Here is an 8,917-nt window from a genome sequence, read left to right on the forward strand (position 1 = left end):
TGACAGTCAAAAAGTACCTTACATAATGCACCGTTCATACTTTTTCAGTATGCTTGTTTCCAGTTTTTATGTGAATGAACATATTTTACCGTCTCACTATTCTTGTGAAGATGCCGAACGTGTACACCACCATGTTTTTGCTACAGCAGAAGAGCATGCTTATTTCCAACCCAAAAGTAAAAACATGTGAAAAACAGTAGAGAAACAATCACATAATATGGTTCCAAAACTCACTGTCAGTTCAGTACATGCACATGTAGCTGAGTTGTTAATGAGTACTATTGGCTCAAGAACCAGCTAGACAACGCACAACCTTAATAAACATAACACTGTTCACCTTCTTATATACCTAATTCCAGTTATGACACAGGGTTCCTTGTTACCATATAACCCAAGAATATTTTTCCAACAAGGAGACTGCTGACACAGGCCAATTTGTTATTGCCACTCGGGATGAAACATATGCTATAAGCAATGGGTAGATAATTACCAACTCCTTTTTTTCCACCTACGTCATCGGGAAGGCATATCTGTGACACATCATCTGTAATGGAAGTATCACAGTGCTATATAATGTTCTACGCATAGCACCTCTCAGTAACTGGTCCTGAAAAAAAATAAGAATAGTCTGTATGATTCAGTAAAAGTGGGGCTGGTGCCAGGATTATGAAGTACAGGATCCATCAGCGCTCAATAAAATGATGAATCAGAGATGTATCAGAGGTTGACAAAATAATTAAATTAAATGAAGAATGGTGGGTGGATGTCATAGGACAAGTCATTAGAACTGGATCACAACAAAAACCTCCTCGTTCAACTGCATTAAAATACAGGAGGATAGACCAAGGTATATCTCCAATCCATAGGAAAATACTCGGCAGTTAACTTTCAAAGACAACGGAGCCTTCTGTGAATAGGATATATTGGTTACAATCCCTATGACTGAAAAGCGGTAAAAGGAGCAAAAACATCAATACAGAAGAAGATGGTAAAAAGAATCTGTAATCTGTCATGCAGGCAGAAAACTAAGATACCTCAACTTCCGTATCTTGAAGCCTATTTTCAGATTTCAGGAAAATGTATGAATAACAATACCAAACAGAAGAGGTATTAGCACATTGTAAAAACAAATAAAGAAACCCCCTACCATACTAACAACAAAAGAAAAGAAAAAAAAATGTTAAAGTCCTCAGCCAAACACTATGATAACCAGGGGATGACTGAAAAATAGCTGGTTTAACTGTTGGTGAATTGAAAGTAGTTGGTGGTCAAAAGTTGGCCTAATTTACATGGTTGGTATCTTGTAGTACTCTTCCTTGTAGCTGTAAAAATTTATCAAACATTTTTATAGAATCATAGAATAGTTTGGGTTGGAAGGGACATCTAGTCCAACCCCCCTGCAATGAGCAGGGACATCTTCAACTAGAGCAAGTTGCTCAGAGCCCTGTCCAGCCCAGCTTTGAATGTTTCCAGGGATGGGGCATCTACCACCTCTCTGGGCAACCTATGCCAGTGTTTCACCACCCTCATTGTCAAAAATGTCTTCCTTTTAGGCTAGAAGTATTGAAAAAAATGACAGCAGCATATTCAGTGAAAAATGTGTATTTCTCTTAAAATTGTTTAGAAGTCCACATTATGGATCAAGACCCAACCGTATTGTTCAAACACAGAACAAACACTACTCTTAACCCAACAAAAATAGGAAATGCACATAAACAAAGCTGGATAGGAATGCTGATAGATCACTGTAGATCTCTTTAGAAGGTTTTAGTGTGTTTATAAGTGTGATGGTTTGTAAGTTATGATCTGTATTTCATTTTCATCCCTACATCATTAAGTTTCTTGGCAATGTAAATGGCTTGTAAACCTCTTGTAAATAATTTGTAAATGGCCAGCCAGGGTGCAGGAGACAATTAGTAGCTAGAAACAAACATATCAATATAATTAACCTGGTAACTTAATGTCAATCTCCAGAAAAAAACCCAACAAACTATTAATCTGACAGCTTCCAGATAGGTTTCACCACTTCTTGGCTGTCATGAAACAGCCACATTCTGTGCTCGTATGTCAAAATAACTATTATCTCTTTATTAGCAACTTTTATTATCTCTTATTAGCAACTTTTATAAAGCAAGTGCAGATTTTAAAAACATAGCTCTCCATACACGTAAAAAACAGGGACTTTTTAGGATGTCTGAAATTGATCCAAATGTCTAACTAAATGCTGTAAAGACTACTCTGGTTATGGAGTTATTTTCCTTTTTTTAGTATACTAGATGCTTCCATAATTTCAATTTACCTATTTGAGGCAATGAATTTCCTAAGAACAGAAAACCTTAGAAAAATGAGGTCAAATGTACAAAAGACAACTTTGGCTTTAAGAATAGCCATACACAGAAAAAATACAGCGCACTCTGTTTTCCATGCATCTACCTGTGGTCAAAACAGTCAAGGGCTTGTCCAGGCCTTTTATTCTAACTCAGCAGAAATCCAGAGTAATCCCTGGCAATTGTCTTAAACAGAATAATGGCCATCTTTGCAACCTATAATGACACATAACTAGTCAGTGTGAAAAACTGCTTTTATCAGAACAACTGGAACAACAACTCAAATGCAGCCATTACACAGGACAGCTGGGGCATCAACAAGCTGCTGGCCATATGGCAGGCTCTGTGATGGACCAATTATTCCAGGCTAGAAGAGCTGTTTTCTATGTATCTAATATGCTGCTAACAGTGCTGTATTTCACTCTGACTGTGCCCCTTGCTTCTTTGAATCTCGTAACACACTGTAATTTTTTGTAGTCTTTCTTATTGTCAAAATTCAGATATGTAAGCAGATGGTATACAGACTTTTTGCCAGTATTCCATCCTTAGATGCCTCCTATTATGATGTGAAATATACTGAAAATGACAGCTACTTAAAGTGAAAAAAGGGCTAAAATATTCACACCAAAATAAAAACTGATTTTCAAAGGTACTGAGAACCTAGAGCTCCTATCAATTCAAACAATACTAACTAGTGTGCTAGTACCCCAGGATTAATAATTCCCTTGGTTCTATTTGCAACCATCTCAAGGGCAAACCTCAAGACTTATGTCTATTGCTGTTATTCCTCCTAAACAGGGCAACTAAGGAGATAGCCACAATTCTTCTTTATTATAGAATAAAGCAAATTTTTAAAACTGCATTTATTTCACAAGCCATTGAAATTATCTTAAAACATCTGAGTTATGTTCAGCATCTATTAATCAGCTAGTTTAAAGACAATGAAAATGGATCAGTGATGAGCTAGCTTCCATTAAATATTTTAAAGTGTATTTGTATTCGCAGGAAAAAAAAGTGAAAGATAAAACATATTAAACTACCTGTGGATTATAAACAAGCTAAACTTAGAAAATATTATCATAATGAGATCCTGGCAGGCAATCTGGCAACTCGCAACAATTCCCTCCAGGTGATTCCAAGGGAAACTGACCCATCAAGTCAGCACACTAGATTATTATATACGTAAAATGCTTACTGATACTCTAGCATACAAATATCACATGTACCTATTACGATTGACATATGCACTGTCATAGTCTTTGATGTATCTCTACTTGCAGAGTGTCTTATCTTTCACAACTTCCTTAAACAGAAAAAGACCAATCCAGCCTTTCTTTAGATAGCTAAACATTTACTTAGATGCCTAACTTAAATCTCCCAGGTTTAACAGTTTTGACTTAGTGACTAGATTGTGTATGGAGAATTGCTAGCTACTTGCCTATTGGTTTCAAAGATAGTGACATTTTCTCTTATTGTACCTTACAAATACAACATACCTTCTTCTTTGTCCTTCCTTGTTTCCCAGCATCCACATTTTCCATGGTTGTCCATCTTGTTTGTGGCCATTCCACTGGCTGGTTTGTTTGGGGTTTTTCCCCATAAGCTTCCTGTGATCACATTGTTGTCTCTTCCAGTCATAATCATGATACTATATTCATAGGAAAATTCATAAATCACCACTGTAAAGAACAATGTGTGATCAGACAACAAATTTTAACATTGTTTTAGTACCAAAACTAACTGAAAGTTGAGGTATGAACCATGCCTAAATTCATCATTACTGGTGTTATTCACCTCGCAACCTAAACGCCAGTCATGCACTCAAAATGCCACTAAGTAGGGGTTTTGTTTCAAAATGGAATGCCCAGATGATAAAGCAATGTTGATATTGTTCACTTCACATTCTCTAGACCTCTAACAAAGCATATATCAGGTACACCTTCCCACTTGCACCATGGAATTCTACATTTTAATCTGAATTATTACACTGATATTTTTCAGCACAGCATCAAATTATTCTTTCTTCTACTTACAGATCATAGAACATACATAATGGGCAAACAAATTCTGTTCATACATCCAAGTAGCAGCTTCAGTTTAATTCATTTTATTGGTATATTAATGAATTGTATGAATAAACTCTGTGTTTCAGTCTAAAGTCATACTGATGCATTTAGCTACAGACATATATGCAAAATTAAGCATGTATCTAATTTTTACTGGCAATGGAATAACAGCCTGATTTTCCAGTCCTGCTGGGCAGGCAGCATTTTTAATTGCCTTTAAGTTTCTGAACATTCAATTGGTTTGATAAACCAGTTCATTTAGGATTCTCTTCTTTCTACAGAATTAGAACATATAAAATGGTATCTATTGTATCAAGGTATCTCTTGCATCAAGTATCTATATTTATACATGCAAACATCCAGCAAGCCAATTAAGCACTTGACTAATTCAAAGAACATGTGACTAAGTCATACGGGATGGCTGACCCATTTAAAAGCTTAACAACAGAAAAAAAAATTGCTGTGTGTAGCTTTAAATATTTTCTTATGCAGAATGAAACATTAATGGACAAAATCACATTTCAAAATTTCAAAAATTTCAATATCAACTTCTATTAGCTAAATGCTTCAGATGATGCTGCTAACAATACAGTGAACAAATGCAGAAAACATTTATAAGCGTACTTACTGTTGCTCTAACTTGAAAGAAAAGCAAACAAAAGCAAATGCATTAACAAAAGAAAATTGTATTTATATGACATTAAATCATTCTAATAATGTAGTTTCTAGGAATAAAAAACTAAAATTGAGATGTCCAGAATGCTAAATACATGTTTGAATACCTTACCACTTGAAAAGTGCTGCATTTCTTATTCTGTTATTGTTCTTACACTTGTCTCAGGAAGTATATTGCAGCTGTCTTTCCAGCACTAAATATGAAACACAACTTCTTGATGCTGATGATCAGGAGTACTGTTTATGAAAATTAATAAATTATTGCAAAATATTAATATAGATTAATGAAATTCTCCTTTTGGTAAAAATACTGCAAAATTTATTTTACTCTAGGTATGGCGTATCCATTGACATTTACTAACCACATACACTATTAAAGTTTGAAAACATGTCTGCTCCAGAATCACTGAAGTCTTTATCGTTTATGTAGAATGAAAGAAGCAGGGAAAAAGAAAGGCTGTTTGAAACATATAAACTATTATTATTCTAACACACTTTTCTATCTCTGAGGTTAGTCTTTTTCTCTAGTGGTTTAAAATAAGACCTTGCCCTAATAACTACAGCATAGGATGACAGAAAAATTCAAACACAAAAAGAGGTTTCCTATCTGCCTTTTCCTGATTTTCTTCTACATGTGTTTTCTCAGAAGCCCCTGTTTTCTCTCTATGCACCTCAGTATCTCACTCTGTCAACTGACAGCCCAATATACACGTGCTATTTCTCATAAAAAACAGCTTTCACTTCCTGCCTGCTTGCCCTTTCCACTAGATCGTACTCTCAGTCATCCCTTAAAGTCCACCTCTTCTGAAGATGTTAAATTTCACAGTGTTTTCCATTAGATCTGATGACCAACAATGCAAAATTAAAAAGACTACATATAACACAAGTTACTGAACGATAAACTTATTATCTGATCGCTTAACCAGTAAAATGTTTTCAGACATAACTTACAGAATATATACAGAGATCCCCAGTTTATTATTACCTATCTCATATTCCATCTCTTCTTCTCACCATGCTGTCTAACATCTCAGCACCTATCACCCAGATGCTGTCTGGCCTTTAATAGCATGGACTCCATGTCTATATAATTGCAAGTTTGACATAGAAAATTGTTTTGGGTGTGTATTGCCACTTTGGAATGAAGACAGACAATATATGTTCCATTTACTGTATTACAATGGACATTAATCTCTCATTTCTATTAATATTTATCTTTTTCTAAAATATAACAGCAACCTTTTTCTTCTGACTGTACTTGCCATACGTACCCCTCAATCCTCTGTCATGTAAGTGAACACTTAAGTAGTAGTATATGTTCCTCTTTCAGTGCTTTTTCTGTGCCCTAATGCTTACCTCAGATGTGACAGCAAAAGGATGGGTGGAAAAGTCATTTGTAGAAGTTCCTGAGGTACTTGTAAATATCCTAAGGTTGGATATTTATAACAAGGCCAATTATTACTTCAACTCTCAAGAACAGTTTTATTATATTACTTCATAGTTGGAGTACATACAGTAGTTGAATGTTTCATGACTGAAAATATATTCAGTAATATTGTTATATAAATAAACTCTGAGCCTAAAACAGAGTCTTTATTTTTTTTCTTTCTGACCTTATTCCATGTAGCACAGGTGGAAAATGTATCCAAGCCTCTAGATACATAATTTGGATACTCTGGATGATACAAGTTTGAATATCTTTAGTAGAAGGGGAAAAAAAATCAGTCTCCCAGTCCTGTGATAAGTGTTCTCACCAATGATCAGTTTAATTAAAAATGAGCACACTCTGTCTTGTGTTCCTCTTTTCTGATCTTTTAGATATGGCCCCCACACCCTGTGCTGAAGTGAATGCTTTGGCTATGCAGTAGAGGTGCCCTGAGTATCTGCTCAACAGAGGTTGTAGAGAACATGGGAACATTTATTAATCTGATTTAATTGTCAGCAGGAGGTAGGTACCAAGTCAGCCAGCCAAGATGGCTGATGTATGTACCATGAAAGCTTTAGGTGCTCATATAACTTAACTAGCAAAGCAACAGACACTATTGACCTTCTCCTCGACTAATTCTAGATCATTCCCTTGGGTATGGTATGGCCTGAACGATGTGTAAACTTTATATACAGTGCGATCGTGTGTGTGCATTGCATGAAACTGACCTTGCAGTTCGTGTTTAAACTCATTTTAAATGCAGAAAACAAAATACAAGTTCTAAGTATTATGACTTTTAATCTTACAAAATCTTAATTAAGGGTGAAGTGTGGTTTGGATTATGCCTCAGAAAGACACGCAGCGACATAAAACCAGTCTCCTCAGGTAAATAAAGATGATTAATTTGGAATTGTTTGAAGTTTGTTTACTTAATGCATATATAACAGGAGGCTCATGCAGGCAAATAAGATGCCACAGGAATCAAATATCAAAATAGAAAGGGGGAAAAAAGGCAATAAATAAAGATACCCACAGCAAAGTACCTGTGGAATTTAAACCAGTATTCACTGCTTTCTTCACTGAAAAGATAGAAAATTAAGGTGAGATGAGAGAAAATTTTCGTATTTGTTTCATACTTAACTTAGCTTTGTGTATGACCTTTCTTATCAAATGCAGTTGCTAAAGTGTGAGCAGTGAAGCTAAAGTGCAAACATTTTTGGAAAATACATACCATTGATGTTGCCATCTGTACTCTCTTGAATTTTTTTTTTTTTTGCATATTTTCTTAGCTGATATTTAATCTCCTCTTGTTTTTTTTAGGCACACATACACATGCATAAATACACATATATCTTTTTCTCTAGTGTTACATTTATAATAAGAAGGGTTTACAGGAAATGAAAGAGCAGCAGTTTTTGCACATCACTTATTTTGAAACAGATTTGTAGCATGCAAGTTTATCAACACACATTTGTTGACAGGAACTGTTAAACTTTAAAGGAAAAGCAAACAATAACTCTTCATGAAAATGTCCACATTTCCCTCATTTTGCTGGTTAAGCAAACAGAAATATCAATTACTTGATTTTAAAAAAATCTGTGTATGCACTCCTGATATTAAGTCCATAGGACTCGTCAATCAGTCTTTTCTCATGAAAAGACCTTTTTTTTTAATAAAACAGTCTTAAAAAATAAAAGCGGTATGGAAGAACACCACATAAGCCTGAATGAGTACCTGCAAATATGTTCTCAGAAGTGGCTGAAGGTGAGGCCTACAAAGAGTTTGCAGAATGAGAGCTAGTATCTTGAAGACCAAGTTTTCTGTGGGTTAAGACCTTGTTGTGAAGCCTGGACACTTTTTTCTTTGGCTGATACTATAGAGAGTTTCTTGCTCTGTACCAAGACTGCTTAGATCTTTGTGGATTTACTATTGTTTAGCTTTACCAAGGATCTTCTGAGTGCAGTGGACATCTGGTACATGGAAGTGATCAGTGGTTGCACAGAAGATGCAGTAGTATGATGATATATATGTAGTATAAAATACTAGAAACATAGGTGATCTACCTTTCTTGCTCTTCTTTATGATGTTGGTTATCATGTTGAGAAAGAAAAGATTATGAGACCCGGAGACAGGAAAGAAATGTCCCAAATAAGGCTGAGGCAGAAAAAAGGGAATTTGCTGTTCTTACCACTGAGGAAAAGGAGTATCATTAGTGATATTCCCTATGTGGTGCAGACCTGAGTTTGGGAGTCTTAGCCCTCTAATACATAATAGCACATACTAGATAAAGCAATCGTATGATTGAAATAACGAGCTAGACTATTCTTTGTATCCAGTAAGAGAAAAAAATGTAGACATAATCTTGCAGATAAGCATTTTCCCCATTTCCTTTCTTTCTGACAGGCTATGTGTAAACAGAGCTG

This window comes from Phaethon aethereus, assembly GCF_964289735.1.
Source record: "Phaethon aethereus genome assembly, chromosome: 5".
Taxonomy (NCBI): domain Eukaryota; kingdom Metazoa; phylum Chordata; class Aves; order Phaethontiformes; family Phaethontidae; genus Phaethon; species Phaethon aethereus.